Source organism: Aptenodytes patagonicus, chromosome 2 (genome assembly GCF_965638725.1).
Source record: "Aptenodytes patagonicus chromosome 2, bAptPat1.pri.cur, whole genome shotgun sequence".
Lineage (NCBI taxonomy): Eukaryota > Metazoa > Chordata > Aves > Sphenisciformes > Spheniscidae > Aptenodytes > Aptenodytes patagonicus.
Window position 1 is genome coordinate 34,501,796 of NC_134950.1, and position 21,205 is coordinate 34,523,000.

Consider the following 21,205-nt stretch of genomic DNA (forward strand, 5'->3'; position numbering starts at 1 on the left):
CACCAAGATTTTTAAGGGCTTTGCCTAAAAATGTTGACCACAGGCACAAAGTAATTTAATCAGATTATTTCCTTCTTTTATTTGTGTTTATTTTTCTCATTAGAAACACTTTAAATTGCAATTGTAAATAATAGAAATGATGGAATATTAGGTTTGGGGTGCACAAACGCTCAGGGAAGGCATTAGCTTTATTAAAATCATTCTGAACGTAAAATCAAAAAGCACAAAATGGTTGTTTGTAAAACACTAAACCTTTAATCGATTTATCGGCATTCCGATCGATTAGATAAACGGAAATCTATAGTAAACATAAAAGCATTTAAAATATTTTTCTCTCATTTATAAACAAAACTTTTCTTTTCAGTAGAAAAAAATGATTATCAAACGACTAACAGGAAATTCTTCAGATATCAAATTACGATAATAAAATTATTTCCACATGGAAAGGGATAATGACAATGATGATAGTAATTATAATAATGAATAATTCAACAGCCCTTTGACATATATGGAAAAGCCTGGTTCAAAAACAGCTTTTGAAGGGGGCTACTTTTAGGGGATTTTTTAAGTAAAACTGAATTTTGAGGCTGAAATGCTTAGATCAAGTGACAGTTTAGGTGCAAGTGCGAAAGTTGCGTTAATTTTTTCCTGCATTTGTCAGGCGGGAGCGTTCACTTTGACATCGCCCTTTAAATTAAGTTACCACTTATTAGCAGGAAATAAGTATGTAAATATATAAGCTACCCCTGAAATTGTGGGGAAAAAAAATGTGTCTTCACGTCAGGGCGATGGGGATGGGGACCATTTACCTTATAATTTAAACGATTTGCCTAGCTCGCAGCGTACCTTCCAGATTACAGAAAAATTCTGCAAGCAATAATGTATTTGACCATTTAAGTGAAAGAACACAAATTATTTAGGGGTGGAGGGTGGGGAACTGCAAACCGGAGAAATGCAGCAATCAGAGCTTGTGGCATTCTGGCTGCGCGAAGAGGAAGTGTTGCTGTAACGGGTATTATGTTTATTTGATAAAGAAAATCAATGAAAGTGGCTGTAAAGTAGTTAGTGAGGCGTGTGTTTGGGACTCGGGTTGAATAGTGACTCCAGCGGGCTGGTCGATGAGCTCTAAGAGCTCTGGAAATCTAACCTAACCCTCAGAGTGAGCTCTCTCTCACTCAGTGCTGCACCTTCCCTAGGCTGGGAGACTTCAGTCCTTGTCTCCTCCCTCTGCCTCCTTCCTTCTCTCCCCACATCCCTCCCTCTGTCCCTCCTTCCCTCTCTCCTTCTAGTTTTCCGCTCCTGCCTTCCTTCTTCCCATCCGCTCCAACTATTCCCTCTCCCAGGTTTATTTGCTCCCCTTAATCTCTCCCATTCCCTTTCTCTCTCACTTTCACTCTCTCTTCCCATCTCTGCCGTAGCTGTTTCCTCCCCATCCAGCTGGTCCTCTAAGTTTTCCTGTACTCCTGAAGCCTTCCTCCTCCTCTAATTCTCTTCCTCTCCTCTCAGGTCTCTGTATTCCTAAGTTTTCTTCCAGCTTTTTTCGTATCTGTCTGCACCAGCCAAATTTATCTCTTATTTTGGATTGGTTCCTCCGGACATGTGCTATATTAGTAATTATCCCTACTCATTTCCCTTTCACACACCCATGACGAAGAGATGAGTGCACCACTCTCTTTCCTCAGTTGGGATATTTTAAACATTGGCTAATCTTCAGTGGTGCTTTATTTTAGACCTTCTGCAGCTATTCCCCCCTTTTCTCCCGCTAATCTTCATTCCTTTTAATTTACAACAGAATTGTTTCTCCTCCTCCTTTTCATTTCCTACTTTACAATTTCCTTTGGGGTTTCTAAATAGTTGTATGTCCTTTGCATTTCCCTACCCCCACGTCTTTCGCCGTTTCTCTCCAGCTATTTTATTTACCCGGTTGCTAGAGGAGTATTTCTTTCCTTAACAAGTTTATCTCCCTGTCTTTCAGCCCCAGCCTATAAAAAAGAAAGAGGGGGGGGGAAAAAAAAAAGAAAGAAAAAAAAAGTTGAGCTTGTGGCTCTTTTCTGCGAAGTAACTTGGTTTCAAACTTCTGGTTTGGATTATGTGTCATTATCTATTTTCCCTTATCGCATCCCCCCTTGCCCTCCCCACCCCCCCTTGGCTAATAACATCTTTAGTGTGGTCAATGTTAAATATGGCAGATCTCTGAAAAATGCTTCCTCTCCAGCTCTCTGCTGGAATTCATTACTCGCCCCCCTCTTCCCACCGCGCGGTGTCTGCGGGGCCCGGGGCGGCCCGGGGCGCGGAGCCCCGCGGAACCCCCGCGCCGCCGCTGCAGCAGCGGCGGCCGCGGGGATGCGCAGCGGCCCCTTCCCGCTGCCGCCCGCCCGCAGCCGCCGGGCAGCGCCCCCGAGCCGCGGAGCCAGCGCTATGGCAACCCCGGCGAGCCGCGCGGGGACCGGCCGCGGGCGCTGCGCTCCCGCGGGGCCCCGCCGCGGGGGAGCAGCGACGCCTCCGGCGGGGGCGGCCCGGGGCAGGCAGCCCGCGGGGGGGCGGGGGCGGAGGGGGGGCCCGTCCCCTCCGCGGGCCCGGCAGGTGCGAGGGCTCCGCGCCGGGAGAAGCGCGCCCCGCGCAGCTCCACGCTGAAGGGCGCAAACTCCCACCCGCGCTGCGTGCCCTCCGCTGGCGACGGCAGCATCCCCTCCGCGGGGAGGAGGTCACCTTTCCCAGCTGGTCTACCTGCCCTCGTTTGTCTGGGGGGCAGAAGGTGGGGTTTGGGGTCTGCTTCTTCTTGATCTAATTTCCCCCCCTCCCTCTTTTTTTCCTTTCTTTCTTTTTTTGGCTTTTTTCCATATTGTGTCCTGATTGTCCAGAGTGGGATCTAGATGAGGGATCCCCCCCTGGCGAAGTCACTCATGTGCTGCTGGCTGTGAGACATGCTATGTGTGTTGCCTTTGTATGGTCCTGGTTGGGCCACATGCACTTAGCCTGCAGTTTATTGCAGGATTTGCTTTTCGTGTGTGTAGTGAGTGCTGGAATAAAAAAGCGTTTCAAAGGGTACCGCTAGAGTTGACGTTTCAGGCCCGCTCTGGGTTTTAAACAAACCTTAACCCGAGGAAATGATTGTTCCAGGTTAAATGGCCCTACCCCGTCCTTTGTTTCATTATTTGGGTTCTTCTGTTTTGTTCTTGTGGCAATTCTTTTTAAGAAGCTGGAGGAAGAAATCTAATTTATTAATTTCATCCATGTTGACTGAAACATTTTCACTGTTTTACATATGGCTGGAGTTATGTTTAGATTTACTTTTTCTCTATAGGTTACACACATGAAGTGAACAGAATGGGCCCAATCCTGCCAGTCCCTTCTTGAGTGAGTAAACGTAGATCTGGCCCATTGTCAGAAACTCTCTACCGTCAGGGCCTCCGTTTGGTGAGAAGTCTGATAAAATGACCTTACCTGTTCTAGGCGCCTATAAGGCTACCCAAAACAAATGCTGTCACCTAGCTCGTACAATTCTGGTTTGCTAAAAGCATGCTATATGTTTTTTGAACCAAGCCCCTAATAGCTATAACTTTCTGCTTTGCTTAAATATGCTTCAGGGAGGAATGATAGATTTTACTTTAAATGTTTCGCAGTAGCAACACAAGCACAAATGGAAATGAATATTTGAGATAGTTTCGGTCAAAATACAATCCACAAACAAGGCAAACAATATCATCCAAAAGTCTTATTAACTAAAACCCAATGTAGAAGCGTACATTTTACAAATATTTGCCCAGGAACTTAGACTGTTAAATTCTGTCAATATCTCCATCACCCCTGAAATTATTGCTCACCTATATCCACAGTGACCCCAAATTGTCAGAGAGAAAGCCTGCCAGTTGTAAATCCACACGGGGCTACAACAGGATTGCAATTTATTATAAAGCAGAAATGTTACTGAAGGGAAAATTGGTGCCTATTCCCAAGTCCACACCTGAAAGGAACACACTTTCCAGAAAAAAAGAACTTACAGAGGATTGTTTAACATTTCTTGTGAGATAGCATCATCATATTAGGTAGATTATATTTATTCTGAATTCTTTTTAACCCACTCTGAATGCTTTTTAAAAAAAATGTTTAAAAATAAAAGGGACTACTGAAATTCAACACCACCTTGAAAAAATTAAAATGTATACTTACGTTGCAGACTTTATGCGTGACAGTACATTACAGAATAGTCAAGATAGACATGTACTTTTTCCTTCTTTGTCCAAAATGATCTAGCTTGCAATAATATTCTTGCTTCCATCTGAAATGATTTTAATGAGTGCAGAAGTATTTTTGTTATAATTTAAAAGAGGAAATGAAGGACTATTACAAAGCTAAATTTAAAAGTATGTTTTAATACTCTGAAAGACAAATATGGAATATATGTATTTTGGGGGAGATATTGTATATGACGTGGAAAGAGCTTATTTTAAACAAGTGTGTATGTACATTCCTTCAGATGACAGTGTGCACACTGTAGTTAGAGTCATAGGATTTTTGATCTTTTGGTCTACTTAGTTTTAACAGAAAATGTTTGTAATGTAAGATATGCATAAACGAATTCAAAGAGCATCTGAAATGTATTCATAAAGATAAAAATCAATTTAAAAATCTAAAATGCTATTGACTATGAAGACGTGTTTGTAAAACACCTAATTCTAAAAAGGTGATCACATGATTTTTTAATATTTACTCCCCAAATAAACTTGTGGATCTAAAAAGATGTTAACTTGCGTACACAATATGGACAACTTTCACCTTTCAGTTCATTTCTGGTGTCAGTAATAATAATGAACACAGGAAACATATTCCACTCTTTTGCCCTTAAACGCCTCTAAAATTATCTCTTCACAGAGACATCCTTAGAAATTAGAAGTACCCTAGGAATCAGTATTTCCACTAAATAATTATTTTAAAACTGAATATATGTGCCATTTTCCTTTCTTTTTCGGTAGATAGCTGTGAGTATTGATTGATAACATAATCATCAGTAAAAAGCAGGAAATAAAAACTAAAACTAAAACATGTCGTAAGGCAACAAATAGGTATTTTTACATGGATGCTAAAACATTTGGATTTTCTTTTAATAAGAAGCCTTCATAAATTATTAAATCTCACCTGATCCAGTTAATAATGAAGTTAACTACCGGCAGGTAAAATGCTGTTTTCTGTGTAAGATTTATACTTTAGTCCCACAGACGCTTCATATCCCTGTTCCACATTTCTTTTGGTAACATGACATTATTCAAACTTTTATTTTGAGGCTATTGTAATAAGCAAAACATATGTGTGTGTGTGTATGCACAAACGCACAGAAACAATCAATCTGCCCCTTTTTCACACAAAAATATTTGTGTGTAGCTATATATTTAGATGCATGCAAAGGTCTGCTCAGTTTTTGGTTTTGGCACGGTAATTAAGGTAGCAGGATTCAGATACGGTTTAATGCTGAACTTTCAGAATTTAACATTAGAGTTCCTGGTTTGTCTACAACAGGATGGATACTGTGTTTATAGAGTTCATTCTTGACCTTACCTGAGTAAGTACTTTAAGTTAAAGTATGAGATGCACCTAGAGGGGTAATACATTGAGTTTAATAGGAAGACAGTTAATAACCTTTTTTCATCCTCATGCACTATCAATCATGGCTGTCACCAGTCTGCTGAATCAAAGCAAAAGTGTTCTTCACAGATGACTGATTAGAAACGCAAAATCACAAGATCCATCTTCATGGTCACTTTTATTATAGTCATTTTTAAACTGACAGCAACCTGCTCAGTTTCAGCAGACTGGGCATCACAAATAGTGTCACTCAGTGCAGCTAAGCATGAGAAGATGTTGGCTGGATTATACTTAAAAATAATTAGGCCCAAAGCCTTTTGTGGAAGCAAGGAAAAGGATTTTCTTGGTTCCAGCCCCATCTTTTCAGCACCAGCAGTAGCCTACGTTTTTACAGTGGGTTACTATAGGAAAATATTTTCATTCTTCCACTTCTGGTGAATTAATCGGTTTTAGGTGGCCCTTGGATAATTTTAAAAACAATACCTTTGCTGGTAATGCGACCAGTCAGTTTTGATAGAACCACTCTTAAGCACAGGCTTAACATTACATACTGCTGTTTGTATAGTGCAGTGATGTACTGTTGCTTTCCAGCCTTCCGAGGAATATTGCAAAAGCTAATTACCTTGTTAACTAGATTTGTTTCAATAACATTGTCTCCTGTTCAGATAAACCAGTGAACAGTTCAACAGTTTAAGGTTATTTATAAACTAAATAGGCTCCAGCAAATTCAAAATCAAAATGGTATACGCGAGAGGTAGAGGGAGGAAGAGGGAGAGAGGGAACACTGACACTGCAAGTTGTGCTCTGTTCTGGTGTGTTTCCGAAACGCAGTGAAATCTAGTATAAGAAAAAGTATTCAGCAATGTTGAAAAATGAAAGGGTTTTTTTTGTAGAAATATGGTAAATATTGAATTTATGTTGTGGCTTACAGTCTTTAAGCTTTGTACGTACTAAGATAAATTGCACAAATTGCTATTGACTCCAAAGGGTGTTTTTCCTGTGTGAAAACTGTAGGATTGGTTCCTTAATGTAAATAAAAGCCTTTCCTTCTACTTAACGCTGCTTAACATGGGTAAGAAAATAATAGATTCTGATTTGGAATTTTGATTCAAGGACTGATGGAGTGAGAAGACAGCCAAGACTAATTTTTAAATTAGGTGGAAGCTAAATAGACCTCCCTTAAAACTCTTCAAAATCTTTTCCCCTTTTTAAAATTTAAATTCCACTTCCTCTTGTGAACACAAAATAACAGATTACACCAGCTGAGCATCATTTTAGAATTATCTTTAGAGTTCCAGTGAAATGGTACATCTGGTTTGCCACTGAACTTTAAACCCCAAAAGGTAGTCTTATTAGTAAGCCTGATTTGTGGGGCTGTGATTCCTTTAATATGGCTCAAAGGACTTTAAGCACTGTATATCTAAAACTTTCCTTTAAAACACGCTTACTAATGACGAGTGACTTCAGTGGGCTGCAGTATGGGACCTTTCTTGCAGTGCCCCTTGTAGTGCCCCTTCCCATCCTCCTCTCTCAAACTGGAGGGCAGGACTTTGGTCAAGTGGGGCTCTTCCAAAAGGCAATGCTGTTCATTTCCACCCTCAGACCTTACTTTCACTTTTCTCACTAGGCTTCTCTCTCTCTCCCTCCCTCCCTCCCTCTCTCCCTCTCTCTCTCTCTGGAGCTGAAATGAGGTATATACAAACATGCAAACAAACTCTCTCGCAGACACACACTCGCACACAAAGCATGCTACAGGCATGTTTTTAAAACTATACAACATGAATTGGCACACAACCACAGGTTCCTGGATAGTTACGCTGACATATTTATCCCAAGCTAGTCATGCCAGGAGATATCTTTAATTAAAGTATCTTTAATAGTTTTATAATATTTCGATGTACTGCATAAACAACTGTGAGACTGAAGAAGGAAAGCGGGAAGCAAAGTAGGCAGTTTTATGTCCAGTTGAGATTCACATGCTCTGCAAACTGTTGTTTTTTTTTTCCCCCCCCCAGTTAATGTTTATCTTAAGGATATAATTAGCATTTGATAATATGGTCCCATGTAGAGACTCCATGTTTGTTAAAGTGGTTTTAACATGCATCTCTATTTTCTGATGAAAAATTGATACACTAATGCTGACTGACATCTGTCTAAAAATCAAAGAGGCTAACTATGTCTGAATTTAAATTTATGAGCATTAATCAAAAGCTAATCAAGCAGAGAAACTAACAATGTCTACTGATAAATAACACAATCATATTTTAATAATGATGCTTTTGGGGGGAAGACAAAGTTATTTAATTAATCTTTTTTTTTTCCCCCATTAGGCATTTTAAATAGTATATTCTCAACATAAATAGCTAAGGAAACTTGACTGTAAATTATTCATGTGCACCTTCCTGTGTAGTAAGGACCTATTTTAAAGAAATTCTGAGATCTGAAAGTATAAATATCTGCATTAAAGAAACAAAATAATACATTTGTTTGGGCTACAAATACTTTCAAGTTTCAAGTAGAAAAGTTGTCCTTTCTCCTAAATATTAAATAGTACTAATCTACTTCCTAGTTTTTTTTCCAAGCCCAGTTACCATTTTAAGACAGTATGGGGAAGGTGGTCAGTATAGCTTAACTTAAGCACATAGTAAATCCATGTATCTCTAATAATGAGCATAAATAGGATGAGCAATGGCAAGAAATTTGGTGGGTTTTTTTCCTGTCACAATGAAAGCAGACACAGGTAATAACCATTAAAGATATTTTTAATTCCTTAAGAAAACAGCTACATCAAACTGACTTTTTAAATTTTTAGAATGCATATGTTGTTTTACTGTACATGCTATATCTTCCCAAGAATGCTGTATTGCTCATTGTGTGCTTATTTACTACATCACTACACTTGCTTATCCAGAATATTTATTACATATTAGTATGTAACACAGAGTTAACTTTAAAAGATGAGGATTTTTAGAAATAAACTTCAAATTAACTATATTCCCAATTACAATTCCATCTATCAATCCTTATAAGACATGACTGAAGTAAGTACTAACATACTATCGGTTCATACTACCTTTTCACAGGAAACGTTACAGTAGAACTATTATAACACACTTAAGTACTGAATGCATATAAACATTTTGTAAGATTTCCCAAGATGTAATTTATATAATAAATAAGTAAAAGAATTTGCAGCTACTTTAGTAATTACTAATGTAATTGGAAGAGAATAATAGTTAATGGGTAGGTACGTGCATGGAAGACAGCAGCTGAAGGACAGCGTAACTTTTGTTTTAAATAAGCAGATCTACCCAAGTAAATAGACCAAACAGTATCTGGAAGATTTCTCTTTCCAAGTGCACTTATCCTAAACATATTTAGACCCATGGATAATAGCCCTCAAATCCTTCAACAGCAAACACAGAGCAGCAGACACAAACACTAGGAATTCCCATACCACACCTGCCTTTTTGCTGCCTGAATATGCAGCTATTCCTGTCCTCACTGCCTTTTTTTTTTTCCTTTGGTTTCTGAAATGTTCCTTGTAGAAGCTTAGAGAAGGGAAAAGGCTTTTCTGTGAGTGTCAGGTTGCGATAAATGTGTGTATGTGAGTGAAAGTGAATGTGTGTGTGTGCGCATACGAAGATGTATTAGGAAGGCTAGGCTGGTCATCTTTCAGCATCTCTCTCCTACTTGGGGTTCAGAACCTCAGCTACCACTCACGGAGCTTTAAAGGGAAAAGAGCAGGGAGCAGAGGTCATGCAAAATGCTTCTATTTTTATATTCAAATTACCAAACTTTAGAATAAAGCCTATTGCCCGATATCAATATTCCCAGTGGCTAACTAGCTACACAATTTTTACCTTCTCTCAAAAGCATTTAGATGTGTATCGGTAAGTCCAGGCGACTGCTCATCAGGACTTAAAAGGAATTCTGCATTTTTCCGTTTGCATTTTCTAAAATATTGGTCACGTACTATAAAGCAGGGATTTCTGTTTTGTTGTCTTCTTTTTTTTGTTTGTTTTTTTTGCCTTTGTACTCCCAGACCTCTTTTTTTTGCCTCCTGCAAAAGGTAATAGCCATGAATCCTTGCAGGTTGTCTATGCATTTTTGCTTTATAAGAGCAAAACGTTACAGGAAAGGCATAAATATTTCTTTGCCAAATACAGCAAACCCAAGTACTTTTCTTCCAAAAATTAGGAACAACACCTATTTTATCCTGCTGCTGAAGGATGCACATGGAAATTGAAGTATAAACATCATGGATATACTAAATACACTAAAACATGTGAATCTAATACAGATTGGAAACAACAGAAGAGCTATCTTATTTCTCAAGTAACAGATTCAGGGATAAGCACATATACTTTGTTTTTCGTCTGTCTTTTAGATGTAGTCTAAATCATAGTTTAGATTGTAGTCTGGTAGGCTAAAAGGAAAAAATTATCTTCATATAAATGTCCAACTAGGGTTTTAGAGCCCTGCTGTGGAATGCAAAAGGGGTAAAAAAAATTCCCCAATTTTCCTTGTCCTGATGATAAAAGAATAGTTTAGGTGCTACAGTAAGGTTTTTTTTTTTAATATTTGATCTTTCTTTGTAGTTTTTATTCTAACTTAACTGTATTTAGGCCCTGTTTTCATCTTTATAAAACACTAGGTTTTCCTTCTTTGTAAGCTATTCTCCCATAGTGCATCTTAGTTTAATTCATTTTTAGCAAAAGAAACACCCAGGTTCAATCTGGAGACCTCCTTCCAACATAATTTAGCTAGACCTTTTCTTAGTAAAGGTTTTCTGGTTTTCATTTTCACTTCATATTCTCAAATAAAAGATCCTTTGTTGTCTACCATTTGATTGGACTTAATGAAAAACACTCCATTTTAACTTAACAGTATTTCCCTTTGAATTTATTATATTTAAGGACACTGTCAAAAATCAAGCATTTAATCTCAGGTTTTTATATTTAAAATTATATTACTATCATATGGTTCAATGAGGTGATGTAAAAAGTATATTGAATAGATTTCAAAAAGAAAAGTGAAAAACTAGCCTCATTTTAATATGAAACTAAATACTATGGCTAATGTGCAGATTGGGTATGGTAGTTGACTTTAAAGACTAACATGTGACAGGGTGCCAACAGCTGAATTGTGCAGTATTGACTAAATGAGGTTCACTGATTTGTATTGAGGCTAATATCTTCTTTAAACAATTCCGTGTAAATTGTGCGTATAAAGTCATTGGAAGCTATTTCTCAGGACAGCCTCGCTGGCTAGCTACCTGCTGGAGTGAGGAAGATAATCAATAGAAAGAAATAGAGCTGAGCATGAGACTAGGAAGCTTCAGAGCAGTTAGTGCTGATAAAAGTAGATGATGTCAATATTTGGGAATAACACAACTCTAGGATAACAGACAAAAGAGAAGTGCATATGTTGTAGAGTATTCAAACAGGGGCAGAATTAATGCATAAGTGGCAGATGTTGCCCCAGGCTGCAAAAGACATTATTTATTCCAGGTATTGTTAAATTCCTAGTGAAACACCACTGCTCAATATAGTATATTAAAATTATATCTAGCAATGAGAGAGTCAGAATACTTTTTACATGAGTAGAAATTCTCAGATATAAAGAAGCTGATGCACTCTATTGATACACAACATTTTCCATGTGTCTCCTTGACCTCATAAGAAAAAGCCTCTGTCAGAAATGAATACTGTAAAAACAGTGCTCAGCGCTCTCTAATTAAATGAATATTTAGAACTAATATTTAAAATATTAACAAAACAAAAATGGAATGGCATAGTTTGCAGAAATTAATTCTTTACTTGTAAAGATGTAGACATCCTTGAGCCCACCCTCTTCCCCCCCCTTTTTTGTGTTTAAAGATTATTGAAACAAAAAATTCCCAATGCTCATTCAGGATTATAATATGGTGAATGCTTTTAGCCGTGGTGTCCTTATTGGTAGTGAAGTATTGGTATATTTTTGCTAATTTAATAGGAGAAATCAGTTTTCCTCTTGCTGTCAGGCGACGAATTTTTGTTCTTCTATGCTGATCTTTCTGTTGATGTATTATGACATAGTCTGTCAACATGAACAGATATGTGAAAGGGAGATTGGGTGACTGAGACATGCAACCTGAATATGGCTCCTCTTGAATTTTAAGCATATTATCATGTTTGGATACAGTCAGTAGAAATGTAGGATTTTTTTTTTTTCTTCTCTAAAGAAAGCTATTATTTTGATGTAATTTAAGCAAAAGCAAAACAGGTGGACTATGACAAGGTCCTAAAAGCAGAATGAATGAGGTAACTCCAAAACATATGCATGAGAGCTTAAAAAGCTTTCACGTCTAACTTAATAGCCCTTTAAAACTAGCATTTGCAAAGCGCAAAAGTTTTTGTGTAAGAAGAACCAATCCAGGCTTATCTGATTATTAAATATTGCCATCCTTTTTTAAAAAATTAAATAATTCCACCAGCTTTACATGGTTTTGTTGTCACAGATGTTTTTATTGTTTGGTGTTAGATATCTGGATTACATCAAGTAGGTGATTACTATGTCAGCTAAAAAGGTCAAGTTCCATACTTTTCATTTCAAACCATCATAAAGAAACCTTTCTATAATGACACACATGTCTATACTGTAGATATCTCCATACTCACTTTAAAAAATCTCCTATTTGACACATGGCTTAACAAGAAAGAATTTCATATTTTGGTAGTTATTACATTGTCAATATTCTTGCATAAGAGAAATACTTGTGTACTGAAATAATTAACTTTTCTACAGCAAATTTCTTATTAAAATATCAGATTTAATCACTAAATATACAATTTATAGCACTAAAAGTTGTTATTATTAGAGTGATGTGCCATAAAAGCCTTCTTATACATTTTTTTTCAGGTTGCTGTTCTTTAGTTGTCATACGTGCCATCATTCCATCTTAAAATTACAGGAATACATAAGATTCCTGTTTAATACTTAGCTCTAAAGAAATCTTCATTTCAAATAAAGCATGCATTTTGATTTGGGACATAGTAAAAAAATCTTTAAAGATATATACATCAACTAATTTGTTAATCTTGTGCCACTTTTAGCATTTGTCACACATATAGACCAGGAAATTGGCTCCATCTCATTCTAGCTCTGTGTTGAATTAAAAACCTCTACTGCAAAGAAGAGCATGATGTGGAGAAAGAATAAATTTAGTTCTTTCTTTAGTAATGCACATATATTTCCATACATTTCACATCCTAAGGGAGCCTGTGAACGCATTCGATAAATACAAAACTGTAATTCCAGGAAAAGGGAATTTTTATATTATAAATTTCACGTAGTACTTTATTCTTAAAAGATCTGAAATTATAAATGACATTATGTTTTTATTCTTTTATAAAATACAGGATATAGAAAAAAATGAAGGCATTGAATTTTAGGGTCATCGGTATTTCTGAGAGTATTCGATGGTTTAGAACAAAAAAAAAAAAAATTCAACAATGGCACTTGAAAATTAAGAAAATATTAGCTATGTCCAGCCAAACTAGTTCTACCTTATGTATCCTAAAATCAAAATCATATATGTAAGCATTTATATGGAACGATTGCCTATCTTCACCTTATATATTAAGGTCAGCGAAAAGAGCAGTTTATGGATAAAGGGCAATAATAAAGAGGTAGCCTTTAAACATGATTAGTTGGTGTCTATTAAAGATGTGTTAAAATGAAATATATACTGCAGGTGAAGGAAATTACTAACTCCTACTAGGATGATAGACTTGCTATATGTGTATTTCACTATACCTTTAAAATATTTGTGAATTTGACTGCATTCTGAGGAGACAGAACAATGTGGTAGATTTATGAGGGTCTGACGGAAACAGGGCTAGGAAAGATTATGGCATACTTGTTTAGAAAAACTGAGAACTGAAGGTTCCTGATTTACACTGACATATATCTAGATGAAACTATAGTTTGCAAATTGCCTAGAGGAGCTATCTTTTATTAAGTGTTTGATGGGTACAGAAATGTACATATCTATTCTAAAACAGTCTAGGAATACTGATGCTATATTTGCAAATACAATTTTAACTTTTTTAGATTTTCTTAAATCTTTTCATTTTTCTGGTCACCTCACCCAACCCTGTTCTGAACGCCCATGCCTACTGAACAAGCCGTATGGTTAGAGAAGTTTTGTTGCATTATTTTGAATTCTTGGGATAGCGGTATGCTGAAATGCTCTCCCCGCTGCAGGACTAGGAGAGATTAAACTGTAGTTTAGGCACTTTTTACCTTTTTCAACAGACTACCAACACATTTGACACATTCTATGTCTTCACAGTTAGAAAAGGGAAAGAGGGTGTTATAGTTCCCAACTTTCACAATTAATACATTTCCAAAGGCTTTCAACTTTGATACTATGTCGTGATGCCCTTACATACGTTTATTTTGAAATTAGACAAGGAGTAACAGATAAGGCATGCAGTTTTACCAAGCACTGTAAGATTTCTTGCAAAAAACCCCTGAAAGACTGGTAGGTTCCCTACTCAGGTCAACTTTGCTTGTCTTATTCTGACTGATACAAGGTAGATGACTTGTCTAGGGTGGGGGAGCAGGCTGGCTTTGCGCTATTATTTTCGGTACATTAACTTCCTCTTTCTTTAGGAGCTGTTACTTTTTAATCTTATTTTAAATCATTATTATCATAGTGAAAATCTGTATTAGTCAGTACAATTCCACTTTCATAATTCACATTTTATTAATGCAATTAAAATTGGTATTTACTGATGCTTCAGGAACAAAATTGTGAATTTAATATCAATTTAACAATGGATGATGTTATGCATTCTAGTTCTGTCAGCATATTTTCAAGCCAGGTGAATGCATTATACAAATATTAGGTAATATTTTACATAATAATCTACCTATTAGGTGGGAAGTTTTGTCAGGCTCATAGGTACACTTGGTCACCAATTATATATAGAAAATGGTTTTTCTTCTGCATGTAGATGTGGAAACGGGATTAAAATATCAGCACTTTGAAGATTTCACTGGCTTCTAATAATAACATAATAAGCACTATCTGTTAGTGTAAGCTTTTGGTCGGCAACAGAGAAAACAAAGTTTATGAACAGACAGCTGTATGTACTTTCATTATGAATATATGTTCAGTGCATTGATAACTTTACCAAAGGCTTTCTGTGTTATAATGTTATATGAAGAGTTGCACATCTGTGATAAGCAACACGCACTGAGCCATTTTCCTCAGTAGCTAGCATAGTTTTCTTAAATCATTAACTCATTAGATCAGGGCAGGGATGCCTGGATCTTTCTGGATGTTTGGATAGTGCCTAGCATAATATAATGTGTACTAGAATATAAGGAAATAATTGGCACTTGTTAGTTATAAGCAGCACTTGTTAGCATAGGCTTTCTAGCATGCCAACAAGCAATTAACCTCAGCATCAGTCAATCACCTTTTCCTAGTTAACTCGCATTACACTTTGAGGACAGCTGCCATCTTCTTGTGGAAAAATACATGTAACTATGCCCCTAACTGTCATGTGAGTTTTAGGCCAGTGTAACTTTATTCTATTCAAAAGAGTTAGAGCTTTCTAAATAGGAGGGTAATCAAGAAAATTATTTTTCTTCCATGACTGTAAATTAGGAGTAAGTGCACTTAATTAATTGGAACTACATCTGTGTAAAACTGTGGCACTGAAATCGGAATCAATCTTTTCTTTCCGTACCTAAGAGGTGAAAGTGTAGTACTGTACATAAGTCAATCAAAGTAATGATGTTGCTTAGCGATGTAAATGCAAAAGAGTAGATTGCTGATGCCAAGAAATTTGCACCCGCGTATTTGCACCTGTCAGTGAAAGGGAGGTTGCACTGCAACTGCAGTGCGGTGTGGAATTAATGCCCTAATTAGAGACTTCTTCATCTCTATTAGATATGCCTGACAAGACAGTATGGTGAGGTTATTTATCAGCTCATCATTGCTATGGGTGGCAGGAGTAGCTCATTTTGTTCTTTTTCATTCTGTTTTTCTAAGATGTAGTAAATACTTTCAATCCATTTTTGATAGGAATAGATGACCAGAAGATAGTTTATGTGTGTTATTTGTGTAGATCAGATAGGTTGACAGTGGGTTAATGTAACTGTTTTTTCCCATTTCCTTACATGTAAGAGCGATTTTCGTGGAAGAAAGGTATGGACGCACTGAACTGTGATTTAAAGCAGATCATTTTATTCCAATAGCAGGAAGCAACTTCCATAAATGACAACTTTTTTTCTTTTGATAACTTCAGTGAAATACAGAGATGACACCTGTATGAAGCATTATTTTTAGAAAGAGGGACTGGGACACTTCTTCTCCCCTGACTATCGAAATGACATATAAATACCATTTCTTCTACTTTTTCTGTGAGTTTTGTGACTTGTGCCTTGGTGTGTGACTGTGATGTGCATTTTTTGTTGACAGATGCGAATAAGGTATAGAGAGTACTAAATAAAAGTGTGCCTGGTCCAAATAGGGAACAATATGCAGGATAACTTAGGGAAAAAAGAAAGAAAAAGAAAAAGTGGATTTACTGTAAGCTTATTTCTTCCTGGTCAGTCCATTTGGGAATAAACAGATCACCGTGGAGTATTTTTATAGTAAGTGATGGAAACAAAAAAGGAGAAAGTTGAGGCCTGTAAGGTGTTTTCACACTGCTCTTAAGAGTTTTATATACTCAGTTCTGAATAAATAAGTCTTTCAATTATGAATTGGAGTCGATACAGCACAGGTACGAAAACCATAAAATAGGAGTTTCTTTTTTGTTTCACAGAATTTTAGTTATTGTTGCTTAAAATTCTCCATCTTTCACAGTCAGAAATTCTTTTGGGAATGTTTAAAGAATGAACTTTTTAGTGAATTTTTTTTTGGTGTTCTTTTCAAATAATCACTGTGGAAATCATCCTGAGGCATATTCTGATCTCAAGTCACTTTACACTGGATTAAGTCACCCTGTAAAGTTGTTATCACTAGTTGGGCATTACTTTAGCGATGTTAGTCACTTTTCTAATATAAAATCATCTATTTGTGAAACAGTCCTATGAAAGCAAAATATAACTATGTTTGATGTGATCCTTGCTAATATGTTTTCTTCCAACTGTATCTGTGGTAGCTAAAAATTACAATTTTCATTTTACCCTAAGCTTCTGGACGCTTTTCTTGGTACCAGAATTTACGTTCCCTGAGCTGCTCATGAGTGCAATCCCTAGCCTCTTTGGTGAGTTACTATTTAAATGAGTTGGGTTCACCCTGATTGAGTTGGGTTAGGGAGTGACTATATGAGCAACTTCACTGGCAGCTCTGAAGGAGCAGCAACCTCCATCTGGGGTGTGACATTTAGCTAGAACAGTTTGAAACTGCTTCCTTTGCAGCTAGCAGTTATGGTCGGAAAGCATAGTTAAGCTATAAGAATATGAAGCACGCCCTCATGCCGGTGCAGAAATACAAGAAGATACTGTACTTACTGCAGAATCATGATACAACTTTTTTTGTTGTTTGTTTTAATATTAAGTAAACTTCATGGTGCGACTACGATAGAATAGGAAGGTATATGAAGCTTGTTGTGGCGTATAACTATTACCTGTCTCAAGATAGCAAATTGGTTTGGGCTATATTTCTGCTTAAACTATTAAGCACACTATTGAAAACAGTTCTTGAAGGGAAGCAGAATTATTCAGATTAAAATATTTTTCAGTAGTGTGATTAATTATGTAAGAACATGAAGAAAATTGAGAGGAAGTAGAACCACATGAAGCGGAAGGAAGTGCCCTCAGTGGTAAAGACGAAGAAAGAAAATGTTATGTTTTGGTGTAAAACATGTTTCCTGGTAGTGCTTCTGCTGAAATCAGAATTATGGAGCAGACTTATGATGATCATTAGTTATATAAACTCATAATGCCAACTTGTAGTGTGTTGTGAGCCTGGCAAATTTAACTTGTTTTTTTTACACTAATTGATGCTTTTACTCATATTAAAAGATGGTAGATATACAGAGAGAATAGGATAGTTCTTCCTTTGTTCTGCCTCAGTAACAGTTCTATTGCATTTTTGCCTAGGGAGTTAAGAGAGTAGTCTTGGTCATTTAACTCGTATCTTCAGTATGTCCATGCAGTGCAACACATTTTTGCCTCTTGGTTATTAAGATCGGCCATAAAAATCCATTTTAAATGGTGACTTAAGAAATGCATCCTTGTCAATAAACATGAATTTGTAGCCTTATTCATCTTTGATGATTAAAGTATATGGTTGCATAACGTAAAATGGTATTAATTATTCAGTCTAAGTGCTCTATTCTGATATTTTTTGTACTTAAACACACGTTTTCTTTTCCTAGGTACCTTTTTAATGCTGAAATGGGCATACTAATTGTGAACTGTGTGGTAAGAAGCTCCTTCTAAAATATGCAGTAACTTATTTACTGGAATTTAACAGGCTGTGTACTTTAAAGCTTCTTTTGCCTGTAATCACTTGAACAAACCTTGCAAGTCATATTGCCAGCTCAAGATTCGGCACAGTAACAGCGGCACTGAAGCAGCCCCTGCCATTGGGCAAGGTGCAGAAAGGAGCTGGTGACCTGCGACGGGATGAGAGACCTCGCTTACCAGGATTTGCTCACGGTTATGTTTCTGGCAACTGACATTTCCATTTTACTCAAAGCTTCTACATCTGTGTCATCAGACAAAGCCCCATGAGTGGTGGCAGAGCAAACTGTAGCCTTCATTATCAAGTTTGAAGAGAAAAAATTATTTACATGTCTAAATCCCAGACCCTGCTGTTCAGAGGTCGCTCTCTGTTACCCACTGCTTTAAACCATTAAGGTTTCCAAAACCTCTATAAAGGAACAGGACATAGTTTGGGGCAGAAAATTCTTATTGTTTTCATTTTGTTTAGCTTATTTTTTATTGTATCATCTGATTTTTCTCCTACCAGAGGAACATGGAAGATAGGATGTTTCTGTCATTGCTTACGATGAATGACTGCTTAAAGGGACTGTCAGAGATTGCAAGACAAATCTCTGATCCTCCTTAAGATTGCTATAATCTGAAGAAGAATGTCTTTTAATTGATTAGGATTTCAGAGTTTATTTTGTAAGGGAAATTATTGATTCATGCGATGACTATTCCTTCACTGTTTTGTCACGCTTCCAGCTCAGTATTTCTTATATTATTTTGGTTATGAATTTAGGCAAATGTTTAGCTATGTGTTTTAATGTTGCACTGTTTTTTTTCCCCTGTTTTAGACATGTTTTCCTGAATCAGATCCTTGAATTTAGTGACAATTAGTACAATTTCCAGAAATGTATTGTCATCAGTAAGAGTGCTGTGTACCAAGATGTGTGAATGTAGATGTTAAGGGGGAGCACAAATAATGACTTCTTTTCCATTCACAGAGGAAGCTCTAAGAAGTCAAGGTTATTCAACAGAAATGAATAAATGCAGCCTGGAAAGGTATTTATTTTCCAAACTGCAAGAGGATCTTAGAAACAACAAGGATAACATGAAAACAAAAATCTAAAGATATTGCTTAATTCTCTTAAAAAATAATTGGAACTGAAAAAAAAAAAAGTGTTTCATAATGAAGAAAATCTTCAGGCAGGGGAAAAAAAAGAGTTATATGACACAGTGTTTAGGGTAGATTGGAGGAATCATTCCAGGGGCTGTTCTTTGCTGCTATTGCAGAAGTTTGTAGGGCATTTAATCTGTCTTAGTTGCCCTATCTGTAGATAGAAGAGGATAATGCCCACTTCTGTCTGGTGTTGTGCAATCTTTAGATGTTTCACAGTGCGACAGAAAAGTGTTTCATAGTATACTTAAAAATTGCCCGTTGCACCTCATGCTTTCGAGATAAAAGACAGTTTGAGCTACACATCCTGTAAGAGCTGATTCCTTACGGTGTTGGTGGCAACTTTAAGTTTTTGTGGGGTGTTTTTTGGTTTTGTCTTTTTTTGTTTTTAACTGTTTAATGGACTGATTTTTGGTATCATCTCTGGAATATGTGGGTCTCTGGAGACCGATAGAAAGGAGAGTTGCTGTGAATAAAAAAGCCTCCTTTAGGTGATCCAATGATCAGCAGAATTCTGCCATCCTCACAAAAATATATTTAGCATTAGCGTGGGCCATGTTTCATATTTCAGCTACTAAACTTTCAGGGACATCTTCGTCTGGCTAACGTCTCAAGGCTGTTTATTAAAAGATATCACTGGAAGACCCCTTACCTTTAGACCAATTCAGATTGGGTCATACCATGGTATGAAAAGTAATATGCAAATGCCATGGCTTTTCCCATTAAATAAGCAGGCTGATTTCATTAGTATTTCTTGAAAGAACAAGACAAAAAAAGACTTGGATTGTTGTGAATCTGCTGTAGAGAATTTTGGTGACAGAACTGTCGCCATATGGCTGTACATATTTTGTGCTACATGAAAGGAAATTAGCGGGAAATAAGTGGAACTTGTAGAAAATAGATATAAAAGTAAAATATAACAAGCAAAGAGTTTCTCCACAGATTATACTGGCAGTACTGATGATGTCTACTCTGACAATAGGTGTGGAGTGTCCTCAGGGTAGTGCGTCTCCTGATCTCCACTCTGTTGCCATCTTTTAGCTCTGCTCAAGACTGAGCTGTTGGGTCTGCTTACAGCCTGGATTGCTTAACCCGTCTGTCTTAGCAAGGGGCGATCTCAGGGCTGTCCTCGGATGTGTGACATTGCCAGAAAGGCGAGTGGCTGGTTGTCACTGCAGAGCTATGCCACAGGACTGTGTGCACCTGAGATTTCTCTTGCATATCCTAAACTATGCCCTAGGCTTGACCCTGAGTGTAGCTTTATGCTCTCGCAACCACTCTTGAAATGTGTTCTGGCCTGGGACATAGGTCCAAGTCTATAAGGTTAGAGACATTAAAAAAAATTTCATTCCTGTTTGAAACTTTCAGCATTTAGGGTAGGAAGGACAATTAACCAATCAAATACAGAATCAAAATGGTTTATCAGAACATCAAAATTAGGAATGCAACATTTTGTTTTTTAGATTATCGGTGAAGTGACAAAAGTGTCTCTTACCTGCTGCATTGCCAGTGGTAGGCGCCAGCTCACAGCTGAAGCGCAGGTGTATGAAATGCCTATCATATCACTGACATATGCTCACCAGATGCCACCAAAGGTATCAGGCCCTACTAAAAAATAAGAAACCATAATTACTATATGATACAAAGGGATGTGTTAGGATTGTTGGTAAATTAAAGATTAAAATAGAGATTAACCTTTGAGAATAACCTTTCATTTATTATCTGTAATTAAATCCAAAGTGGTTTAAATATATAGGGGCATCTTTTGGGATTATGTTTTAATTGTGAAAATGGCTCATTTGTGTATAGTTTATTCATGTTGTTATTTCAAGTTACTTTAATTGCAGTACTTACATAAATTCAGGAAGCAGAATTTCATTCCATCTGGTGATTACTTATTTACTTACATTAATCATACAGTCAGAAAACATAGAATTAAAAAAAAACCAAACCTATTGAAAACTTGATTGAACATACTAGAGAAATTAATGTGACTAAATGTGTCCA

General features: G+C 36.9%; 1 long non-coding RNA gene across 1 annotated transcript in view; it reads left to right on the forward strand.

Moving 5' to 3' along the window:
* The window catches only part of LOC143156292 (uncharacterized), a 28,990-nt gene extending 8,098 nt beyond the window's left edge, over positions 1–20,892 (forward strand). Inside the window, exons 2-3 of the long non-coding RNA XR_012994597.1 lie at positions 16,780–16,853; positions 17,970–20,892. This is a non-coding gene — a long non-coding RNA (uncharacterized LOC143156292). The remainder of the gene's footprint in view (positions 1–16,779; positions 16,854–17,969) is intronic.
* Positions 20,893–21,205: the final 313 nt, after the last annotated feature.